Source organism: Balaenoptera physalus (genome assembly GCF_965194825.1).
Source record: "Balaenoptera physalus genome assembly, chromosome: 2".
Lineage (NCBI taxonomy): Eukaryota > Metazoa > Chordata > Mammalia > Artiodactyla > Balaenopteridae > Balaenoptera > Balaenoptera physalus.
The window spans coordinates 134,035,503-134,059,721 of record NC_138883.1 but is presented as its reverse complement, the minus strand read 5'-3'; the positions used below and the strand labels follow the sequence as shown (position 1 = coordinate 134,059,721).

The following is a 24,219-nucleotide window of genomic DNA, read 5'->3' as shown; positions in this document are numbered from 1 at the left end:
TGAGAGGCTTGTCTGCTCACCCACCGGGAAGGGTAGGGGCTGGGAGCAGAGGCTCAGGCTTCGGAGTTCAGATCCCAGGTAGAGGACTGGGGTTGGATGCGTGAAGACAGCCTGAAGGGGGCTAGTGGACCACGGCTAGCCAGGAGGAATTCCGGGAAAAAGTCTGGAACTGCCTAAGAGGCAAGAGACCATTGTTCCGGGGTGTGGGAGGAGAGGGGATTCAGATCACCACCTAAACGAGCTTCAGAGACGGGCGTGAGCCGTGGCTATCAGTGAGGACACCAGAGACGGGTATGAAATGCTAAAGCTGCTACTGCAGCCACCAAGACGCCTGTGTGCAAACACAATTCACTATCCATACCTCACCTCCCGGGAGCCTGTGCAGCCCGCCACTGCCAGGGTCCCGCGATCCAGGGACAACTACCCCAGGAGAACACACAGCATGCCTCAGGCTGGTGCAATGTCATGCCAGCCTCTGCCGCCGCAGGCTCGCCCCGCATTCTGTACCCCTCTGTCCCCCCAGCCTGAGTGAGCCAGAGCCCCCTAATCAGCTGCTACTTTAACCCCGTCCTGTCTGGGTGGGAACAGATGCCCTCAGGTGACCTACACGCAGAGACAGGGCCAAATCCAAAACTGAACTCCAGGAGCTGTGTGTACAAAGAAGAGAAAGGGAAATTTCTCCCAACAGCCTCAGGAGCAGCGTATTAAATCTCCACAATCAACTTGATGTACCCTGCCTCTGTGGAATACCTGAATAGACAACGAATCATCCCAAAATTGAGGCAGTGGACTTTGGGAGCAACTGTAGACTTGGGTTTGCTTTCTGCATCTAATTTGTTTCTGGTTTTATGTTTATCTTAGTTTAGTATTTAGGGTTTATTATCATTGGTAGATTTGTTTATTGATTTGGTTGCTCTCTTCCTCTTTTATTTTTAATATATATATATATATATTTCCTTTTTCTCTTTTTGTGAGTGTGTATGTGTATGCTTCTTTGAGTGACTTTGTCTGTATAGCTTTGCTTTTACCATTTGTCCTAGGGTCCTGTCTGTCCGTCTTTTTTTTGGGGGGGGGTTCTTTTTTTTGTTTGTTTGCTTTTTTAAGTACACTTTTTAGCACTTGTTTTCATTGGAGGGTTTGTTTTTTGGTTTGGTTGCTCTCTTCTTTCTTTCTATTTTTTTCTTCTTCTTTTTATTACTATTCAACATACTTTTTCTAATAATTATTTTTTATTTTAATAACGTCTCTTTCTTTCTTTCTCTCTCCCTCTCTCTCTTTCTCTCTTTCTTTCTCTCTCTCTTTCTTTCTTTCTCTCTCCCTCTCTCTCTTTCTTTCTTTCTTTCTTTCCTTCTTTCTTTCTTTCCTTCTTTCTTTCTTTCTTTCTTTCTTTCTTTCTTTCTTTCTTTCTTTCTTTCTTTCTTTCTTTCTTTCTTTCTCCATTTTCTTCTGAGCCATGTAGCTAATAGGGTCTTGGTGCTCCAGCTGGAAGTCAGGCCTGTGTCTCTGAGGTGAGAGAGCTGAGTTCAGGACATTGGTCCACCAGAGACCTCCCACCTCCATGTTATATCAAATGGAGAAAGCTCTTCCAGAGATCTGGATCTCAACGCTAAGAGCCAGCCTCACTCAATGACCACCAAGCTCCAGTGCTGGACACCCTATGCCAAACAACTAGCAACACAGGAACACAACCCCACCCATTAGCAGAGAAGCTGCCTAAAATCATAATAAGGTCACAGATACACCAAAACACACCCCCGGACATGGTCCTGCACACGAGAAAGACAAGATCCAGCCTCATCCACCAGAACACAGGTACTAGCCCCGTCCACCAGGAAGCCTGCACAACCCACTGAACCAACCTTACCCACTGGGGGAAGACAACAAAAATAATGGGAACTACGAACCTGCAGCCTGCTAAAAGGAGATCCAAAGCACAGTAAGTTAAACACAATGAGAAGACAGAGAAACACCCAGCAGATGAAGGAGCAAGGTAAAAACACACCAGACCAAAAAAATGAAGAGGAAGTAGGCAGTCTACCTGAAAAAGAATTCAGAGTAATGATAGTAAAGGCGATCCAAAATCTTGGAAATAGAACGTAGAAAATACAAGAAACATTTAACAAAGACCTAGAAGAACTAAAGAGCAAACAAACAATGATGAACAACAGAATAAATGAAATTAAAAATTCTCTAGAAGGAATCAATAGCAGAATAATGAGGCAGAAGAACGGATAAGTGAAATGGAAGATAAAAGAGTGGAAATAACTACTGCAGAGCAGAATAAAGAAAAAAGAATGAAAAGAATTGAGGAGAGTCTCAGAGACATCTGGGACAACATTAATGCATCAACATTCGAATTATAGGGGTCCCAGAAGAAAAACAGGAAAAGAAAGGGACTGAGAAAATATTTGAAGAGATTATAGTTGAAAACTTCCCTAATATGGGAAAGGAAATGCTCAATCAAGTCCAGGAAGCATAGAGAGTCCCATACAGGATAAATCCAAGGAGAAACATGCCAAGACACATATTAATCAAACTATCAAAAATTAAATACAAGGAAAAAATATTAAAAGCAGCAAGGGAAAAACAACAAATGACATACAAGGGAATCCCCATAAGGTTAAAAGCTGATCTTTCAGCAGAAACTCTACAAGCCAGAAGGGAGTGGCAGGACATATTTAAAGTGATGAAAGGGAAAAACCTACAACCAAAATTACTCTACCCAGCAAGGATCTCATTCAGATACGACAGAGAAATTAAAACCTTTACAGACAAGCAAAAGCTAAGAGAATTCAGCACAACCAAATGAACTTTACAACATATGCTAAAGGAACTTCTCTAGGCAGGAAACACAAGAGAAAGAAAAGATCTACAATAACAAACCAAAAACAATTAAGAAAATGGTAATAGGAACATACATATCGATAACTACCTTAAATGTAACTGGATTAAATGTTCCAACCAAAAGACAGAGACTGACTGAATGGAAACAAAAACACGACCCGTATATATGCTGTCTATAAGAGACCCACTTCAGACCTAGGGACTATACAGACTGAAGGTAAGGGGATGGAAAAAGATATTCCATGCAAATGGAAATCAAAAGAAAGCTGGAGTAGCAATTCTCATATAAGACAAAACAGACTTTGAAACAAAGACTATTACAAGAGATAAAGAAGGACACTACATAATGATCAAGGGATCAATGCAAGAAGAAGATATATAACAATTGTAAATATTTATGCACCCAATGTAGGAGCACCTCAATACATAAGGCAAATGCTAAGAGCCATAAAAGGGAAAATCGACAGTAACACATTAACAGTAGGGAACTTTAACTCTGTACTTTCACCAATGGACAGATCATCCAAAATGAAAATAGATAAGGAAACACAAGCTTTAAATGATACATTAAACAAGATGGACTTAATTGATATTTATAGGACATTCCATCCAAAAGCAACAGAATACACTTTCTTCTCAAGTGCTCATGGAACATTCTCCAGGATAGATCATATCTTGGGTCACAAATCAAGCCTTGTTAAATTTCAGAAAATTGAAATTGTATCAAGTATCTTTTCTGACCACAATGCTATGAGACTAGATATCAATTACAGGAAAAGATCTGTAAAAAATACAAACGCATTGAGGCTAAACAATACACTACTTAATAACCAAGAGATCACTGAAGAAATCAAAGAAGAAATCAAAAATAACTATAAACAAATGACAATGAAAACCCAGTTACCCAAAACCTATGGGATGCAGCAAAAGCAGTTCTAATAGAGAAGTTTATAGCAATACAATCCTACCTCAAGAAACAAGAAATATCTCAAATAAACAACCTAAACTTACACCTAAAGCAATTAGAGAAAGAAGAACAAAAATCCCCAAAGTTAGCAGAAGGAAAGAAATCATAAAGATCAGATCAGAAATAAATGAAAAAGAAATGAAGGACACAATAGCAAAGATCAATAAAATTAAAAGCTGGTTCTTTGAGAAGATAAACAAAATTGATAATGCATTATGCAGACTCATCAAGAAAAAAAGGGAGAAGACTCAAATCAATAGAATTAGAAACGAAAAAGGAGAAGTAACCACTGACACTGCAGAAATACAAACGATCATGAGAGATTACTACAAGCAACTATATGCCAAAAAAATGGACAACCTGGAAGAAATGAACAAATTCTTAGAAAAGCACAACCTTCCGAGGCTGAACCAGGAAGAAATAGAAAATATAAACAGACCAATCACAAGCACTGAAATTGAGACTGTGATTGAAAATCTTCCAACAAACAAAAGCCCTGGACCAGATGGCTTCACAGGCGAATTCCATTAAACATTTAGAGAAGAGCTAACACTTATCCTTCTCAAACTCTTCCAAAATATAGCAGAGGGAGGAACACTCCCAAACTCATTTTACGAGGCCACCATCACCCTGATACCAAAACCAGACAAAGATGTCACCAAGAAAGAAAACTACAGGCCAATATCACTGATGAACATAGATGCAAAAATCTTCAACAAAATACTAGCAAACAGAGTCCAATAGCGCATTAAAATGATCATACAACATGATCAAGTGGGGTTTATCTCATGAATGCAAGGATTCTTCAATATACTCAAATCAATCAATGTGATACACCATATTAACAAATTGAAGGAGAAAAACCATATAATCATCTCAATAGATGCAGAAAAAGCTTTTGACAAAATTCAACACCCATTCATGATAAAAACCCTCCAGAAAGTAGGCATAGTAAGCATATGTTGAACTTACTTCAACATAATAAAGACCATATACGAAAAACCCACAGCCAACATAGTTCTCAATGGTGAAAAACTGAAACCATTTCCACTAAGATCAGGAACAAGACAAGGTTGTCCACTCTCACCACTATAATTCAACATAGTTTTGGAAGTCTTAGCCACAGCAATCAGAGAAAAAAAGTAATAAAAGGAATCAAAATCGGAAAAGAAGAAGTAAAGCTGTCACTGTTTGCATATGACATGATACTATACATAGAGAATCCTAAAGATGCTACCAGAAAACTACTAGAGCTAATCAAAGAATTTGGTAAAGTAGCAGGATACAAAATTAATGCACAGAAATCTCTTGCATTCCTATACACTAATGATGAAAAATCTGATAGAGAAATTAAGGAAACACTCCCATTTACCATTGCAACAAAAGAATAAAATACCTAGGAATAAACCTACCTAAGGAGACAAAAGACCTGTATGTAGAAAACTATAAGACACTGATGAAAGAAATTAAAGATGATACAAATAGATGGAGAGATATACCATGTTCTTGGATTGGAAGAATCAACATTGTGAAAATGACGATACTACTGAAAGCAATCGACTGATTCAATACAATCCCTATGAAACTACAAATGGCATTTTTCACAGAACTAGAACAAACAATTTCTCAGTTTGTATGGAAACACAAAAGACCCCGAATAGCCAAAGCAATCTTGAGAAAGAAAAACGGAGCTGGAGGAATCAGGATCCCTGACTTCAGAGTATACTACAAAGCTACAGTCATCAAGACAGTATGGTACTGGCACAAAAACAGAAATATAGATCAATGGAACAGGATAGAAAGCCCAGAGATAAACCCACGGACAAATGGTCACCTTATTTTTGATAAAGGAGGCAAGAATATACAATGGAGTAAAGACAGCCTCTTCAATAAGTGGTACTGGGAAATCTGGACAGCTATATGTAAAAGAATGAAATTAGAATACTCTCTAACACCATACACAAAAATAAACTCAAAATGGATTAAAGACCTAAATGTAAGGCCTGACACTAAAAAATTCCTAGAGGAAAACATAGGAAGAACAGTCTATGATGTAAATCACAGCAGGATCCTTTTTGACCCACCTCCTAGAGAAATGGAAATAAAAATAAAATAGACAAGTGGGGCCTAATGAAACTTGAAAGCTTTTGCACAGCAAAGGAAACCATAAACAAGACGAAAAGACAACCCTCAGAATGGGAGAAAATATTTGCAAATGAAGAAACCGACAAAGGATTGATCTCCAAAATTAACAAGTAGCTCATGCAGCTCAATATCAAAAAAAAAAAACAACCCAATCCAAAAATGGGCTGAAGACCTGAATAGATATTTCTCCAAAGAAGATATACAGATTGCCAACACACACATGAAAGAATGCTCAACATCACTAATCATTAGAGAAATGCAAATCAAAATTACAATGAGCTATCACATCACAGCAGTCAGAATGGCCATCATCAAAAATTCTACAAATAATAAATGCTGGAAAAAAAAAAAAAATGCTGGAGAGGGTGTGGAGGAAAGGGAACCCTTTTGCACTGTTGTTGAGAATATAAATTGATACAGTCACTATGGAGAACAGTATGGAGGTTCCCTAAAAAACTAAAAATAGAACTACCATACAACCCAGCAATCCCACTACTGGGCATATACCCTGAGAAAACCATAATTCAAAAAGAGTCGTACCACAATGTGCATCGCAGCTCTATTTACAATAAACAGGAAACAACCTATGTGTCCATCGACAGATGAATGGATAAAGAAGATGTGGCACATATATACAATGGAATATTACTCAGCCATAAAAAGAAATGAAATTGAATTATTTGTAGTGAGGTGGATGAACCTAGAGTCTGTCATACAGAGTGAAGTCAGAAAGAGGAAAACAAATACCTTATGCTAACATATATATATGGAATCTAAAAAAAAAAAAAAAAATTGGTTCTGAAGAACCTAGGAGCAGGACAAGAATAAAGACCCAGACGTAGAGAATGGACTTGTGGATTTGAGGACACGGGGAGGGGAATGGTAAGTTGGGGCGAAGTGAGAGAGTGGCATGGACTTATATATACTACCAAAAGTAAAATAGATAGCTAGTGGGAAGCAGCCACATAGCACAGGGAGATCAGCTCAGTGCTTTTTGGCCAGTTAGAGGGGGTGGACAGGGAGGGCGGGAGGGAAACATAAGAGGGAGGAGCTATGGGGACATATGTATATGTCTAGTTGTTTCACTTTGTTATAAAGCAGAAACTAACACCATTGTAAAACAATTATACTCCAATAAAGATGTTAAAAAAATTTTTAAAAAGAGGAAGAAACACATTGCAGCAAGCGTACTTTGAGGAATCATTGTGGATGTTGGGTCTTACGTGACTTAGCATGAAGACACACCTCAAAGAAAAAGACTGCTTTGGTTACTGCATATTTCCAAATTTATTTGTAAAGTCTGTAACATCATTCATTTATTTATAGCCTTCGGGTTTGCTAAGTGTTTTCTGGCCATCAGCCTGCCTTCCTTTCTAGGTCAGAATCCTTTTCTCCACAACTTAACTTACCTATTCCCAATGAGTCTATTCTCTCCTTCAACTGGATTCTTCTTCCCTGGACCTCATTATCAAGACCTTTTTTTTTTCTTTCCTACAGTGACAGATTCTAAGTGCCTCCTCATTTCCCAGTCATTTCTAACTGACTCATCCCTGAGCACTTGATGCTTTCCATATTGTCCCAGAAGCCCCAAAGAAGATCATCCTGCTGTCACCTCTAGCTCTAGGAAAAGCTTTTTTCTTGCTCTTCATTCTTATTCCTACCCTGTTTAATCAGGCAGCTTCCAGCCAACTCCTGGCTACAGGATGCACGCATCAAAAGCTCTTCCAATTACCCTTTCAAAATTTAGTTCGCTTACATTGCTTGGGGTTGCTTTGTTTTATTTTCCTCCAATAAATATAGAACATGCAGGGGAGGGTGATGTATTTATTTGCCACATTCTTCTTACAGTTTTGGTTAAATTATTCTGTCTACAAGGGAAGAAAATTGCTTAACCTTCCCTCTCTAAGCCTCTTGGCTATTGAGAGCCTGGACCTTCAGAGTCTCTGTTAGATTGGCCTCAAGTGCCTAATTCTGGCTTCTCACAAGCCCCGGGTATTTAGCTCCTGCTTTCCTCAGCTTCTCTTTCTCTTGGACTCTTTTCTTCCCTGAAGAGCAGGATACAATCACCACATCTCTCTCAGTGGACTTCTAGATTCTCTACTTTTATTTAATGGTTTCATGAAGAAGCAATGAGGATTGCACTTCTTTGCAAAAGTTGACACCCAGGGCATGTTTACAATATGTTTAGAACATCTTGTTTCCATTAAACAGATATATAGCATCTTCATAAGAGCTACCACAAGTTTCACCTCTTTCTTAGATGGTAGAGAGCTGTTTTGTTCACATGGTATTGTAAATCTTAGTTTCTGGAAGTCAAGTCTTAGTTCTGGCCTGGGGAATAAAGTCTGCCTAAACATGCACGCTACTTGCTGAATTAAACTACCTGGACCCAAGCCTAAAACAGAATTCTAGGTCTGGCAAGATTCATACATACTTCTATCTAGAAACGGTCTTAATTTTCTATTCAGGAGCAGATTCCTAGATCATGTACTATGATTTCACTATATGGAAGGCACTTCCCTACAGCCTTCAAAGATTCTCCTCCTGAGCTCCAGACAAATATACAATAACATTCTTTTTTTTTTTTTTTTTTCAAACTTCAAGACTTTGCAGAGTCAGGGATGGGCAGACTGCAGACTACCCTTGAGGGAATGTAGGCTCCTCCCACCCCAGACTAATATTTCCTCAATAGATATGACCAGGAGAAGTGGAGGCAGATTTGAAGATTTTGTCCTCCAGAGCTGATGTTACCCAAAAATTAGAAAATCACCCTTCTCACATCTTCTGCAGTCATCTGAATTGGCTTCTGAACTTTAAAAGAGATTTTTGGAAATCAACATGGAGTTAATTCATTCATTTAAACAGATATATATTGGGCATCTACTCTGACAGGCATGATCTAGGTACCAGGCACATGATGGTAACAGCAGGCAGAGCCTTGCTCTTGTTCCTTAAGAAGGATATATACAGTTAACATATTTTTAAATGTTTCGTTAAATATAATAAGCACTATACAGCATTATACATAATAGCCAAAAATGGGAAACAATCTAAATGATTATCAACTGGTGAATAGAAAATCAAACTGTGGTAGATCCATACAATGAAATAGTATTTGGCAATAAAAAAGGATGAAGTCATAACACATATGGATGGACTTTGAAAACATTATGCTAAATGAAAGAAACTAAACACAAAGGACCACATATTATATGAATCCACTTATATGAAATGTCCACAAAAGGTCTATAGAGACAGTAAGTAGATTAGTGGTTGTTTGAGCCTGGGGAGGTGGGGGTGAGGATGGGGATGAGGAATGACTCCAGGTGGGCATGAGAGAAATATCCTAAAATTGAATTGTGGTGATGGTTGTACAACTCTCTAAGTTTATTTACAATAGAAAACATTGAATGTATGCTTAAAATAGGTGAATTCCTTGGTATATAAATAATACCTCAATAAAGCTGTTTAAAAATGTTTAAAAATTAATTGGGCCAATAAACTACAGAAGTGATTAGTTAAAAATAATTATTATTGCTCTAAAGGAATTAAGGAGGGGAGAGTGATAAATAAATAATGTGCATACATATGTTTCTCCTTAAATAAGGTGGCCAGTGTGGGTTTTGCTGAGGCAACAATATTTAATGGGAAATCTGAAGAGTGAGAAGGAGCCAACCACAAGAAACACTGATGGGAAAGACTCCTAGTGAGAAGGAACAGCTTGTACCAAGGTCCTGGGGTGGGAAAAACTTTGGTCTATCTGAAGTTCATGTGGGTGGGAATAATGTTGTACAGGGCCATGAGATCCATGTTATAAGCCTAGATTCTATTCTTAGTGTAATTTCAACCTCCTGCAGAGTCTGGAGAACAGAGCAGTATGCTTCATTTTTTTTTTTTTTTTTTTAGATTAACCTGAGATTGAATAGGGTAAGAGAGAAAGTGGGAAAATCACATCAGATGCTGTTCCATAGGCCAGTAGGGAAACAATCATGTCTTGGATGAAGATGAAGATGGACAGAAATAGAGGCATGTTATTTGTATGCTTGAGGTAGATCCAACCGTAGTTGCTTTAAAATTTGGGTTTTGAAGAGTGAGGTAGAGAGAGGAATCAAAGATGACACCCACATTCTAGTTAGAGAATTCACTATCAACTTACTAACATGAGAAAGTTGGAGGTAGGAACAGACTTGGGAGGCAGAGAATCAAGTGTTCCATTTTGGACGCATTATGTTTAAAATGCTTCTGAACACAGGAGGAGTGGTGGAGAAGGCAACTGAAATATAGGTTTGCAAAGGAGACTGAAGTGTGGTGACCAGAGAGGCCAAAGAATACTCGGCAGAGTGTGATATCACAGAATCTTATGAAAGGCAGACTTTTGAGAAAGCAAGAGCAGACAACGATGTTGGGTACCATGAGTATGGGCAAAGTGGAGGTCCATGAGCCTAACGAAAGCAGTCTCTGTAGAGATGATGGTAGAAGCCATACCAGAATCAGTTGAGACCTGAAGGGAGTGAGGATGTGGGGGTTGTATACATAGATGATTCAAAATACTTGGACATGAACGGGAGATAAGGATATGACATTCCTTTTAAGGAAATGCAGATCAAGGGAATGTTAGTATATCTGTTAAGTTTACTTTTGGCTCCAAATGTTAGAAAGCCCCAAAATAACCACTTAAACTAGATGTCTATTTCTCTCCCTCACTAAATTAGGCAGTAAGAAGTTCTGGGCTGCTCTGGTGTCTCCCCAAACGTCAGGGGTCCAGATCCTTCTACCATATAGCTATGTCAACATCAGCATGGGAGGGAGTGAGGAAATCCTCAGGTCCTCCCATTCTGAGGATGTTTCTTGCATCTGCTTACTCATTAAAATGGCCACACCTAAGTGCAAGAGTCTGGCGGATGTCTGTTTCAGGTGTTTATGGGCTCAGCTAAAAGCCTAAGTTCTTTACTCAAGGGAGAAGGGGACAGTGGATATTGAAGATCAGCTATCATCCTTTACCAGAGATATGGTTTAATTTTTGTTTGTTTGCTTGCTTTTTTTTTTGTTTAGGTGTTTATAACTGTGTAAAAAATTAATAAACAGAAACCTCAATTAAATAGAGTTGGAAGACCAGAAGGGGGAGCTTTCATGCCCTGTGGTAATAGCAGAGCCCAACAGAAAAGAAAGAAAGACTTCTCTTCTTCCTGGCAAGGGCTCCACCAATGAAAAGTCATGGACACTCTTTATTATAGCCCTCTCAACTTCGTTCTCCTCTCTAGGAAAGTCTTCTCCTTCTCTTACTGTGCAGGGGATGTAGCTCGCCGTGGTTGCAGAGCCTGAATTGCAATTCTCCGCTGATCCCAATAAACCCAATCTTTGCTGGAGAAATATCTGGTGGTCTATTTGTTTCAGGTCAACAACTGTTTAGTTTGTAAACTGATCCAGTAAAGGAGTGCTGGATGCAGATCAATGGACCAAGGACCACAAAATCCTTGAAAGGGATGAGGGGATAGGATTCAGAACCCAGGTCAAAATGCTGGCCTTTGAAAACAGAAGGCACCTTTCATTGGTTGCAATTTTGAAGGGAAAAGATGAGACAGTGTAGATGTAGGTGAGTTTTAATACTGAAAATTATGTAAAAGATGAGAAATTCCTTACTGATGGCTACTTTCCAGGTGACATTTGAAGCAAGGTCAGCTTAAACTGGAAGTTTCAGGAGAAAAGAGAAGGCATGGAATTGTTTCTTGCCTTTGAGATCTAACTTAGCAGGCAGACTCAATAGAGCCTCAGGGCAGCGGTAAGAGCCCATCTGAGGCTTGGGATTTTATTCTTAGAGTAAAACCAAAGTGAGCTAGGCAGGGTCAGACCACATTAGCCAAGTGAAGCTGCTGGCACAGTTGTGGAGAAGGCAGATTAATACAAGGTTGGGGTTTGGCAAGGCAAGCTCTAAGAGGTTAGAGAGCGGGAAGTTGTTACAGAAACTTGGAAGGAAGTGATTCTAATGATCATCAGCATTATCATCATCAATCAATCAGGTCCAATAACAGCTATTTATTTATTTAATGCCTAATTTGCATAGAGCACTTTTAATTATAAGGATTGATATTTTGTAGCATCTCCGTGTTGTTCATAAAAACTATTTTTTTTAACTTTCAATGGTTCAGAGGATGTTTTCTGTATGTATGAAATTGTCCCTAGTTTAAGTCCATTTCCCAAATTGTTATTACTATTACCTCTGAGGAAAAACAGTCCTGCAATTTCCTCATAGATCATTTTATACTCTCCTCATCTTCGACCTTCCTCCTGTGTAGAACAAACGATTCTCTAAACATGTCTCAATGTTCTATCCCATAAATCATTTGGATTCCTCTTATCTGAACCCTCTCCAAGTTCTCCATCCCCTTTTGAAATGTAGGACCAAAGGCAAATGCAGAGGTTTGACTCTCCAAAGGGCCATGGTGGAGGTTTCATTTTATAAGGTGTCATGAAAAGAAAGATGGAGAAAGTGAAAAGGCTGCTCTGCAATCTGGCATGTTCCAGTCTTGGTGCAGGTTGGGTGGCCCTTAACAATCTGCTTGAGGGTTAATTTGTGTTTCCAGTGGCAACTCTGCTCTTGAAGGCATTTTCCTAGGAGACTAAATTCCCAGGCCAACACACCTAGATGAAAATGCCATTATTGGTACCAAAATACACTCAGTGCTGCGTTGTTGGATTTTAGATTTACATTAAGAGCCAAGGTTTAAAGTAAACTTCTGGGAGAACTTAACAATTCCCTTTGACATTATTCAATGGAAAAAACTATCTAAACGTGACTTACACTCAAGTTGTAATATGAAGACAGTAGGTAAACTGAAAGGAACAGGGGACAATTCCTGGCCTTTAATCACCTTATTCCAAGAGTGGTCTGCCATGGTATCTTGGACTCCTTTCCGTTTTAACTACTGCTACTACTATACTCTTCCTCATCAATTTCCTGGGAACGGTAAGAACTACTGAAACCTGTTGCTGGTTTGTTCGGTTATTATTTCTGTCATTGGGATACAATTATATTTCAAACTATTTCTGTTGGAAGAGTATCTCAAATTTCCAATGTGATTTTGTATAAAAACTGCCAATTTCCAGAACGTGTGCTTAACTTATGGTCTTCTGCAAAAGGTGGAAAACAAGTTCTTGGTTTCAAGCTCAGGTTGACTGTCACCACATTGTACAGAAGAGATGGTAGGACGAGGTCCCTGTGACACAAATCCACAAGCCCCTCCACACAAAGTCACAGGGACATGGAAGGGACCCAGGCTGCAGATCACCTTTTCCTGGGGCTCATAAAAAAAGTAAATAAAATATGCACGTGTATGTGAAATATGTGTGTTTCTATATGTGCATGTGTGTATATATATGTGTATAGAGACATGCAACTATAATTTGTATAAATGCATATATATGTATAAGTACATGAATATATATCAATATATAATATATATAAATACATTAATACATATTATATTTATATAAATTTAAAATGCCTCTTGATTTATCATTTGATTAAAGTCTAGAGGCACTACCTATCTTAACTTCTGCATTAACTGTCCCCAAAGCAAATGAAAAGTAATATCCATAATACCCATTTCTTTAAAGGAAAAACAAGAGCATTTGCCATTGATTCTAAAACACTAATTTATCACCAAAGTTGTAGTCTTAAACTCACCAATATCTTTTCTACTGTACTTTTCAACAGATGATTTCTGGTACATTTGCAAAATGTCACAGATTCCCAGGTCGTGTCCCAAATGATCAGGGCACTTTCGGTACCTGGTATTTGGTTCCTAAACCCTGCTCTCCAGACTAGATGGAGTGTGTGAAGAAAAGGATGTCTCTATTTGCCTTTGTCTTTAAGAAAGTGAGTAATTGTCTCTCTCCTTGCCTAGTCCCTCCATGGAGAATTTACTGGCCCAAATTTTTAAAAAAGTTCCTACCACACTCCCATTTTCTGTAAGTGCAATTAGTTGCAGGTACAAAATTTGGAGCAAAGAGGCCTCTCGTGGCCTGTTGTGCCTGCAGTTATCCAACTGTGGCTGCAGTTTTTCAGTGCACAACTGATTGCACCCACGAAAAGAAAGGCTAAACTCTGAAAATGGGTCCCTTTAAGACAGTTGGGGGATTGCATGCCTCTGGTTGGCAAATTGCAATCTTTTATAGAGGCACGGCCATCGCTCTGGCCCACACCGCAAATCTGAAATCCAGGTTAGGCATCTCGGTTGAGGGAGAAGCCCCCCAGGAAAGCAGGTGCAGAGCCCTCCCCCACTCCACCTTGACCTCGGTTGCACCTTGAGCTACCGGTGGGCATTAGTGTATTCAGCATTCTGGCCTCCATCCCCTGCTTAGTTCACTAGTCACTCTCCAAAAGGGTTTGAAGAGAGAAACTCAGTCACACTGTCAATAGAACACACTTAACCAACTCTAAATTTGCTTTAAAGAGACAGCTATGAAGATTGACTTTTGCAAAGTGACTCACTCCACCGTGCATCAAAAGATGTCCGTGTGCTCCCACCTGTTATTAACTGTGGCACTGAGTCCATAAGAAAGGGTTTTGAAGGAATTCCAGTGTGAATCCACTAATTCAATAATCCGATAACATAAATTTGAGTAATGGATATTAATACTATGTTCAAAACACGCTCACAACTTTCATCTCTCTCTTTCTCAAACAGACAGAGCATGCGTTGTGAGAGGCTCCTGATGAAATAATAAAACCCAATTCTCATCTAGAAAAAAGAATCATTATAGGAGGATGCTAATTTACTTTATATGACCTTCAATTGATTATTCTGTGGCTGCTACACAAATATCACAGGAGCTATTGATCGTAAAACCTACCAAATAGATCTCTAATAGCTTTTACTGGGCAAAAATAATTATGCTTGCACTATGGTCAAACACACATAAACCAATGTGGAGGTATTAATGTATGGTATTATTACCCATCTGTCTACGAGGTATGGAAAAGACCCTTCATGGGAACACACTATGTCTAAGCCTCATGAAAGCTCAATATCCAAGCCAACAATTACAGCCAGTTACACTGAAAAATTGATTACTGTAACTAAAAGCCAGAGCTGGAAAGCAGAGGCTGCAGCTTGCTTAATAAAAGTAAAAGAATAACGAGAGAAATCCTAATTGAGGAGAAATCCTGCTGCAGTGGCTGTGTGGACGCAGAAATTGAATTTCACTCTGCTGTTGGCAGCAGAGGAACTTTTCGGAGTCAAGAGCTTTCTATCCAGCCCAGATCAAGATCAATGATCAACACCTGTAAAACGTCAGTGTGTCTAATCAAAGAACAGATCATCTATCTCTCAAGGAAAAGTGCACAACATAATCCAGCAATGCTGCACTGCTGGCCACGGAGAGCACAAAAAACCCAGGGAAAGAGAAACTCTAGTTCCACTTTGGTGAACAGTAAGGATTCTCTGATCATACAAAATGTGGATCTAGACGTTGGAGGGCGATCTAGGGTGGCTCAAGGTGGTCCTAAAGCAGATGAATAAAAGCCACAAACTGCAGGTGCAACTTTCTGGGAAAAATATTTTAGACTTCAGAATTCCTCAGCAAGTCTATCACATGCCCTCCATTCCTCCCCACCCCAACCAGTATTTTATATAATAATGAAAACATAAAAATATCAATAGCAAAAAAACCCTGCTCTCAAGGTATTAAAATGAGGAATGATACATTTTTAGTACCTAGAATGAACAGACCAGAATGTGAATAAGACTGAGTGATGGATAAGGAAAAACTATACTCAGTATCTTGTAATAACCTATAATGGAAGAGAATGTAAAAAAGAATGTATATATATATATAAAACTGAATCACTTTACTGTATGCCTGAAACAAACACAATACTGTAAATCAACTATATTTCAATAAATTTTTTTTTTAAATTCACAAAGACAAGAGACAGAGACTTTGTTTACCCAATGTGGGTTCTGTGCTGTGTTTGGGGGGGTAGAGTAAAGGATGAAGGAGAGGGGACACTTGTATCCCATGAAACAGAACAGAATAATACCCCATGAATCCCATTCATATATCCCATAAAACAGAACAAAATTGGAATGTGCAGCTGGAGGACTGTGCATTCCAATGACTGGAAAGATTTTCCAAAGTACTTCTGTCCAGACCCCACCCTAGACCAAGAGAATCAGAATGTTGCTCTGGGCACTGCTATTTTCTTAAAACCCCCCAGGTGAGTCTCCTGAGAAGCCAGATTTGAGAAGCACTAACTTTGAGGAGAGACCCTTCCTAGCCCTGGGAGGTCTCTAACAAATGGCAAACCTGGAACTACCCATGTGCATCTTCCCCCTGCAGCGATATGGCTCAAACGTTTGTTTCTCTTCCTTTTTGGCATTATCAGTTCCAGTTGTTAAAGGCAGGAAAGCTGGAATCACTGCTCTCTCTCTTTTTCGTGATTTATGATTCAGAAGCAAGACAGGGGTGGAGGGTTGGGGGATGATGCTTGCTGCTGTGGTTGCTGGGATTTTTTGTTTTTGTTTTTTTTTAGGAAATAAGCTTTTTCTGAGAAACCTCGAAGCCTTGAAGCCACCAGCAGCACTGTTTTGTTCCAAGGCCTTGTCTGGGCGTAACTGACAACTGTATAGACACTCTTGGAACATATAAGGGAGGGGAGGGTGTCGGAAGCTGCCTTCACAGAACAGCCTAGGAACTCAGAACTACAAAGGCAAGGTGCTTGCAATACAATTAGTTTGAGTATTTGGAAAAGATTTCCTGTGATTTGAGGTTCAGCTCTTTTTCTGAATTGTTGCAATCTGTTCTCATGGCCCTTAAGATCTAGGTTAGGTTTTGTTTGGGGTAGTTTTTGCACCCTATGGAGACTAGTTATTAGTGCTTTGTTAATACTGTTCACTTAGGTCTTAGGGGAATATTGCCTGAAGCGTGCAAGAGACCATGTCGAGTTCAGACTTGACTGGCAAACTTCATACTATCACAGAAACAGACCAGAGGCAACGAATTCTATCACTTACACTTGCCTCCCAAAGTTAAGCATCATAATTCTTCCAGTTTTTAGAGACTAAACCCAGTGAGGGCCCGTGGGTCCACAAACACAATCCAAAGCAGCGTGCGCGTTAAGGGAAAACGAATCCCCCAGCGATCCTGCCGCCCCCCTGGCCGCCAGCGGCGGGCTCAGGGCACACACCGTCCATGTCACCTGAGCGTACCTGTCCGGTTCTGGCCTTGGAGAAAGCAAGGGCTCGCAAAGGCACCTCCAGCCCCGCAAGGCTCGAGGAGGAGACCCGAGGGATGAAGAGGGATGCGGTGGGCGGTCCCGCAGGTGCGGCCCCACCTGCTGCCCGATTGGCCGAGGCGGCAAGCTCGGCGGCAGGGGGGCGGATGATGGACGGCCTGTCTCCCAGCCGGGGTCCGAGCGGCGGGGCGCCGGGAATGTAAATACGCGCGCTCTCCGCGCCGACCGGCACCGAGCCGGGAGAGCAAGACGCAGGCACAAAAGGACCCGGCTTGGAATGTTTAGGTTTTGAAGATGAGTTTCTATTCTATCTCTGTGGGAGAAAGCAAAACGCACTCTGGCAAAGTGGAGGGAGAACCTCGCATAATTTAGGACTGATGTTTGACAAATCATTTCGCCATCAAAACATCCCTAAGCCTCCCCTTCCCAAACTGCAAACAGTTTCCAAGTCCTGTTTTTGTGGTATGTGAATGATACCCTATCAGGATCTGAGGAACAATATGAAATCAGACCTGAACAGTTGCATCCTCTTATCTCAGGAAATATTAAAATCATTGAAAATAGGTTTAAAAAAATGGGGGGGGGGCAATGTACTTTAGATGCTTTCTGCAGCATACAAATATGACAATTGGATATTATATGCTTAACAAAACTTTATTTCAAAAAGAATAAAATGAGATAGAAAGATGTGTTCTAGAGATATCGTTTCCACATTAGAATGTGTAAAATTTTCATAATTTGACTGGCTCTTACGTGTTTAAAAGTCATGAGCAATTTGAATGTTTTGTTTATCCTTGCAAAAAGATGACGGAGCGTGGTTTTGGTAATTTGATTTAAGAAGTGTCCTTTTTAAAACTTATTAGGCTAAGAGCAGGGATTGAAGCAGGCGGACGGATAACAGGAAAAAAAATATGTCCTGAAGCATCATGGAAATGGGGCTGGTAGAGAGCTATTGTATCATCCAGACTCTTCTTTGGCAACTGAAGGACGACGTGTCGGTTCACCGTGAGTATTTCGTCCTGCACAAGCTGCCGAGCCGAAGGTAATACATCTCATGTCAGGGAATAAGGCAGTCCTGGCTGAACGCTGATGCAGTCACTTCTGAGAACAATATAGTTGGAGAGTTTGGAGAATATAGTGGCTTTTTTTTTTTTTTTTAATATGTGAGGGAAATATTATTCTTGTCTAATTGTGCTTTAGAATATAAACCACCCCCCTCTGCTTCGCCACTATCACCACCAAGAAAATGAAAGCCACGTTTAAAATAGCAGTAAGTGAGACTGAATCATGTCAGAAAGATGTGCTTTATCTCATTGTGTTGAAAAGTGAGTAGGGGGAGAAAGAACTTAGCCACATGCATTTCTCTTTTAAGTACTATATTTTAATACTATAAGTTTAGAAAACAGAAAAATTTAAAGGAACATAATAAATCATCAGGCTAATACTGATAGCATATACAAAAAAAGAAAAGAAGCAAATAAATAAGTACACACATAAATTCATGCATGTTTCTTTTTTGAATTCTTTTTGGATGCTTAAATACTTTTATAAAGGAGAAAGTACGTTTGAATCCTGTGGGATTGTTTCATATAATATTATATCAAAATAATTTTTAATATTAGTAGAGAATAGCCCTATTCATCAATTTTAATAATAACATAATATTTCATGGAGTGTATATAAAATTTGCTTAAACATTTCCCCACTGTTGGATATTCAGGTTGCTTCTACATTTCAGTAAAGTAAATACTACAGTAAGGGACATCTTAAGGCAAAATTTACATGTTTGAAATTATTGATTTCAAATAAATTTTTAAATGGAACACATAGGCCATGCTTTATGGACATTTTGATAGTTTTGTAATAGTTTCCAAGCTACTTTACCAAAAAAAAAAAAAAAAAGTTATAGCCTTCCATCCTACCAATAGGAAAATATTAGGTCACATATTTTACAGTATACTCAGTGTTACTGAGAATATTAATTTAAATATTTGGTAATTAACAGATGAAAATTATTTCTTTTTTGATTATTAATAAAGTCCTTTTGTTCCTTTTTAAAAAATTATTTTTGCTTCCCTTCTTTTGAATTTTTGGTTCCCTTTTTATTTCATTATTGAGGTAGCCCTGAAGCCCTTCACATATAAAAATAAAATATAACATTTTTATAAATCACTCTTTCATGATGTTAATTTTGAACTAAGGTGGTAACCCCTGGTTAAGATAATCATAGCACAATAATCACAGCAAGAAATCCTGGACAAAATTGGGCCAGGGTGCAGTTTGACATGATCTATTGAATTTAGGTTTCCAGCAGGCTTCTGCTATCCCTTCATGGTGGCACATAAAATGATATTATCATCTGTGAAATTACCCCGGAAACTTTAGGTACTTTATAGCAAATAGTATCCTCTCATTAGGAAACCCAGGCTCATTGATCTTTGTACTGCCTTTCTTTCTAGCCTGAAAATTTGTGTTGTTTTCTTAAACTGTGATGTGATTGTTTAAAAATGCCTTCATGCATTCCGGCACCTTCTGCAAGTGCACCAGTGCCCAGTAAATAAAGTAGCAGCCCATGTCCCTTTTAGCAAAAGCTATATATCTGTTCAGACTTGTAATTTGCTCCGTTTATATCCTTTGCCCTTGAACTCTGGTTATTAACGCAATGTTTCTCCAAATGATGCCATATAACTCTGCTCTGAGCACATCCACGGTGACACCCCGCAAACATTCCAAGGGCCAGGGCCAGCTGAGGAAGGGAAGAAACGACGACGGCTGAATTGTGGGAGTTACAGCGCATTACTCAACACGGAGCGGCTGTAAAACTATGACTGTTAATATTCAAATTGCGACAAGGCCATAGCCAGCCTTAGCTAATATTCCGAGGTCTGGTTGAAAAGCAATTTACCAAAGTAACTTTGATTAGAAAAGAAACAGCCAGAACGCTTCTCCAAGAAATGAACTAAAAACGCTTCAAAGGATTTGAGGCAGGTGTTCTAATTATACATCTAAAAAATTATTTGTAGTGGGTTTGGGGAGGGGAACTGTTCAGTTATGAAATGCAAATCGTATATGTAGTGGAACTATAGACCAAATTCCTTTGTGTAAACTGTAATGGAATATACCAATTTTTTTGTTATAAGTAGTTTGCATCATAGATCTTATATAAGACAAGGGAGCATTGACTGGGTTTAATACTGTCTTCGTTTAAAAAATAAAAATTTACTAATTAATATTGTGTGAAAGTTTGGACAGGGAGTGGGACCAGTCTCCCTCTACAATATCTGTGAAGGGAATATACTGATTAACAAAATTAATAATTTAGGTATGATTGCAGAGACTGTGCAAAACCTACTTTGCAATGGAAATTGTTCCCCCACATTTTAGAAAAGGGTATTTACAAAAAGGTCCCTTTCTTTTGAAATGAGAAAGTCATACATATGCAGTAACATGCCCAAGACAGAGCTTGTCCATGTTTGTCTATTTTGAAATGTTATATTTGTTTCAAAATAATGTTTTTAAAAAGTTTATTTTCTCAAAGCTCTTTATTTGAATAGATTTTAATAGATTCATATTGAAATGACTTTACTGCAAAAGTCCTTTTTCTTCTTTTTCTTGGCGTTATACCTGGAAGCAAATTGTTCATAGCAATGAGAATTAATTTGTATACCTCCTCCCCCAAATCCTAGGCTATGCATAATGCAGTCCACGCAAAAAATGTTGATGGGAATGAGAAAATAATATACCATCCAATATCGAATTTCATGCTGAAACATAGGCTGCCTGAAACATCTGGGCACACGTCTGTATTTTTAGTGCTCTATGTGCCTTCAGAAAGGAGTAAGGAAAGAAAAACTTCTAACTACACCAATTGACAACACTACTAATTCTTTTAGACACAAAACATGATCTGAATATATTTGCATATCCAAATACACACGTGTGATTATAGCCAATAGAAAATAAATAAGCTATAGGTTCCCAGGAACATCAAACACACTCTTAATATATTAGCTGCTCCCATTTTGGTATTATTCCCAGAGGAAAAGGAATTCTAGGTTCCAAGTAAGATGTATTAAGAATACTTTGGAAAAGTCTTTTCATGAATATAGAGCTGTCCATTTTCATCCTATTCTCACTCTAATCAACTGCACCTAAATTGAAGGAGATCTCTTACCTTTAATTAAAGAGACTGATCTAGTGATCTTAACTTGAGAACATGGTTTGCCTAAGGAACATAAAAATATAAATAAGGGAATTTTAGCATTTTTCTGAGAATTTTAGAATATCGTACTTACTGAATGAGCAGACTCATGAGGCAGACACCTTAGTTACATCATTCATCTCTGAATACCCATGTGATGAGTACCTGATGAACGGTCCCCAGTCTGGTTTTTGAATTAAATGCATAAATGCATCAATGCATCATTTGGAATGTACATCAAATGGAAATTATGAACTTTATAATATTAAGTGATTTTAATTAAATCAGATCTTGTGTTATGGTTTGCTACTGTTAAAACCTCAAGGTGTTTCTTTTTATATATTTCATTCAGAAAATTATGATTCCATTGTGCTAGTAAAACCAAGTTTGAAGAGCCTGGCTCACATGCTTTTCTGCATCGTCAGGGCTAACTGACTGCTAAAATGCACATGAGACCTAAAAACATGTACTGTGTTAGATGTAAATTCTATATAAATTTCAAACGGAAGTTATATGATACAGAACATGTATTTTGTTGTTGATAGAATGATAGCATAGCTTATTAAGAATTCTTTCAAGACATTATCGAATGTCTTGAAATTTGATTATTCTCTACAGACTAAACTTCGGATTTTCTAACTTGCTCTCCTAAATAAAATGCATTTATATACAATACAGATTATATGTAGTATAGTTATACCAACAATAGTTTCAAACATCTAATTCCAAAATATTAAGAATGACCAGCCCTGATTCTACCCTTCATCTCATTTCCCTTTTCCTAAAGGCAACTACCTCCAACATTTCTATTGTATTTCTTCAGAATTCACTTCCATATCCGTAAGTAACATGTTTGTATTGCTACTTCTTAACAACTTCTTCCTCTTCTTCTCCTTCTTAGTATTATTTTAATTTGGGGCATTATCTATGGATTTTACACAAAAGAATATCACGATTTGTCTTTCTTTACTACCCCTGTCCCCAACTACACTCAGGTTCTTAATATTCTTAATACAGTTATGTTGCATTTTTTATTAATGTTCAGTGTGTAATATCACTAATAAATTCTACTGAGGGCTGTGCAGGGGAATAAAAAAACCTTTTCTTGAACATTTTCTGATTTTCCTAGAGTGAATACTTGCTTTGTTTTTAATTTAGTTTAGTTTAGTTGTTGTTTGTTTGTTTTTTTCTTTTACTTGCTTTCTAGGTAGTTGCCACTAAGTCATCACTAAATTCTCTGGCAATCTCTGAATCTCCTCTCAAGACATTTATAGACTTCAGTTACTCTGTCTATGCTTTTACTCTGGAAACTTCTACCTCCCTCTAGACCAGCTGCCCTTGTTATCTGGGCACAGCTGTCATTTTGGGCTCTCCTTTCATAACTATCCAGTTGTGAGATGCTTCACCTGTCTCTTATGCTGGGTCTCCTATTTTCCGTATCTCTTTTCTTTCTTTTTCTTGGTTTAGTCTCATATATGTGGAGCCCATCCTCCCTATGGCTCGCTATAAAGAGATGGGGGAAACTTTGCAGTCTAAAATTATTCTTGTTTTATACACCCTGTTAACTAGTAGTCTGCTTGGACTAGAATTCTAGGGTGGAAAATCTTTTCCTTTCCAGTTTTACAGGTATCTTTATTGAGAAGCCAATTTGGGGTTATTTTTTAAAAAATACAAATAGATGATAAGGTAATTAAGATAATCTATTAAAATGAAAATGAAAGACATAACCTCCCATAGAAGAGTTTTATTATTTTATTTGTGATTATAAAGCATTTTGTAGTTTTTGAAACTTTTTACTTAAAAATATTAAAGTACTATAATGTATAATTTTCCACCCTTCTAGAAGATTCTAATTATGTGTACCACATGTCCTAGTGTTTGCTTAACATCACTTTAATATTTATATTGTTATTACTCAGCCATAAAAGGAAACAAAGTTGAGTTATTTGTAGTGACGTGGATGGAGTTAGAGTCTGTCATACAGAGTGAAGTAAGTCAGAAAGAGAAAAACAAATACAGTATGCTAACACATATATATGGAATCTAAGGAAAAAAAAAAAAAAAAGGTCATGAAGAACCTGGTGGCAAGACAGGAATAAAGACACAGACCTACTAGAGAATGGACTTGAGGATATGGGGAGGGGGAGGGGTGAGATGTGACAGGGTGAGAGAGTGTCATGGACATATATACACTACCAAACGTAAAATAGATAGCTAGTGGAAAGCAGCCGCATAGCACAGGGAGATCAGCTCAGTGCTTTGTGAACACCTAGAGGGGTGGGATAGGGAGGGTAGGAGGGAGGGAGATGCAAGAGGGAAGAGATATGGGAACATATGTATTTGTACAACTGATTCACTTTGTTATAAAGCAGAAACTAACACACCATTGTAAAGCAATTATACTCCAATAAAGATGTTAAAAAATATATTTATATTGTTTAAATGCTATTTTTTGAAGTAACATGTTATTATTTCAACAATTGATTATTCCCAACATTAGTAGAGAATGTCTGACTATAAAGTGAAATAGGCAGAATGTATGATGCAAAATTGAGTTCCACATTGGCCAACAAAGCAAAAGGTGCCACACATTAAAGAAGACTAATTTCTATTATGAGGTTATTGAAAAGTGAAAATTAAAATAGGAGAAATAGATTATAGAAGAGTTATATTCAACGAGGTAAGATTTAATTAAAGTAAGTTATTCTGAATTCTACTTACATTTGCAAACTTTAATAAACTGAGTGCTAGGCCTTAAACACACTTTCTTAAAGCCTTAAAATAAAACACTACTTAGCATCGAAATATTGCAGGGACTATTCTTCT

The 24,219-nt window shown here is 38.3% G+C and overlaps 2 long non-coding RNA genes across 5 annotated transcripts in view; both read right to left on the bottom strand.

Moving 5' to 3' along the window:
- Positions 1–24,219, bottom strand: part of LOC309654680 — a 128,862-nt gene that overhangs the window by 56,403 nt on the left and 48,240 nt on the right. The gene's annotated exons all lie outside the window — the stretch shown is intronic.
- On the bottom strand, positions 16,964–23,622 carry LOC309654691. The gene is made up of 2 exons (XR_014260417.1): positions 21,488–23,622; positions 16,964–20,816 (listed from the first exon to the last, which is right to left on the bottom strand). It is a non-coding gene; the product is annotated as an uncharacterized lncRNA (long non-coding RNA).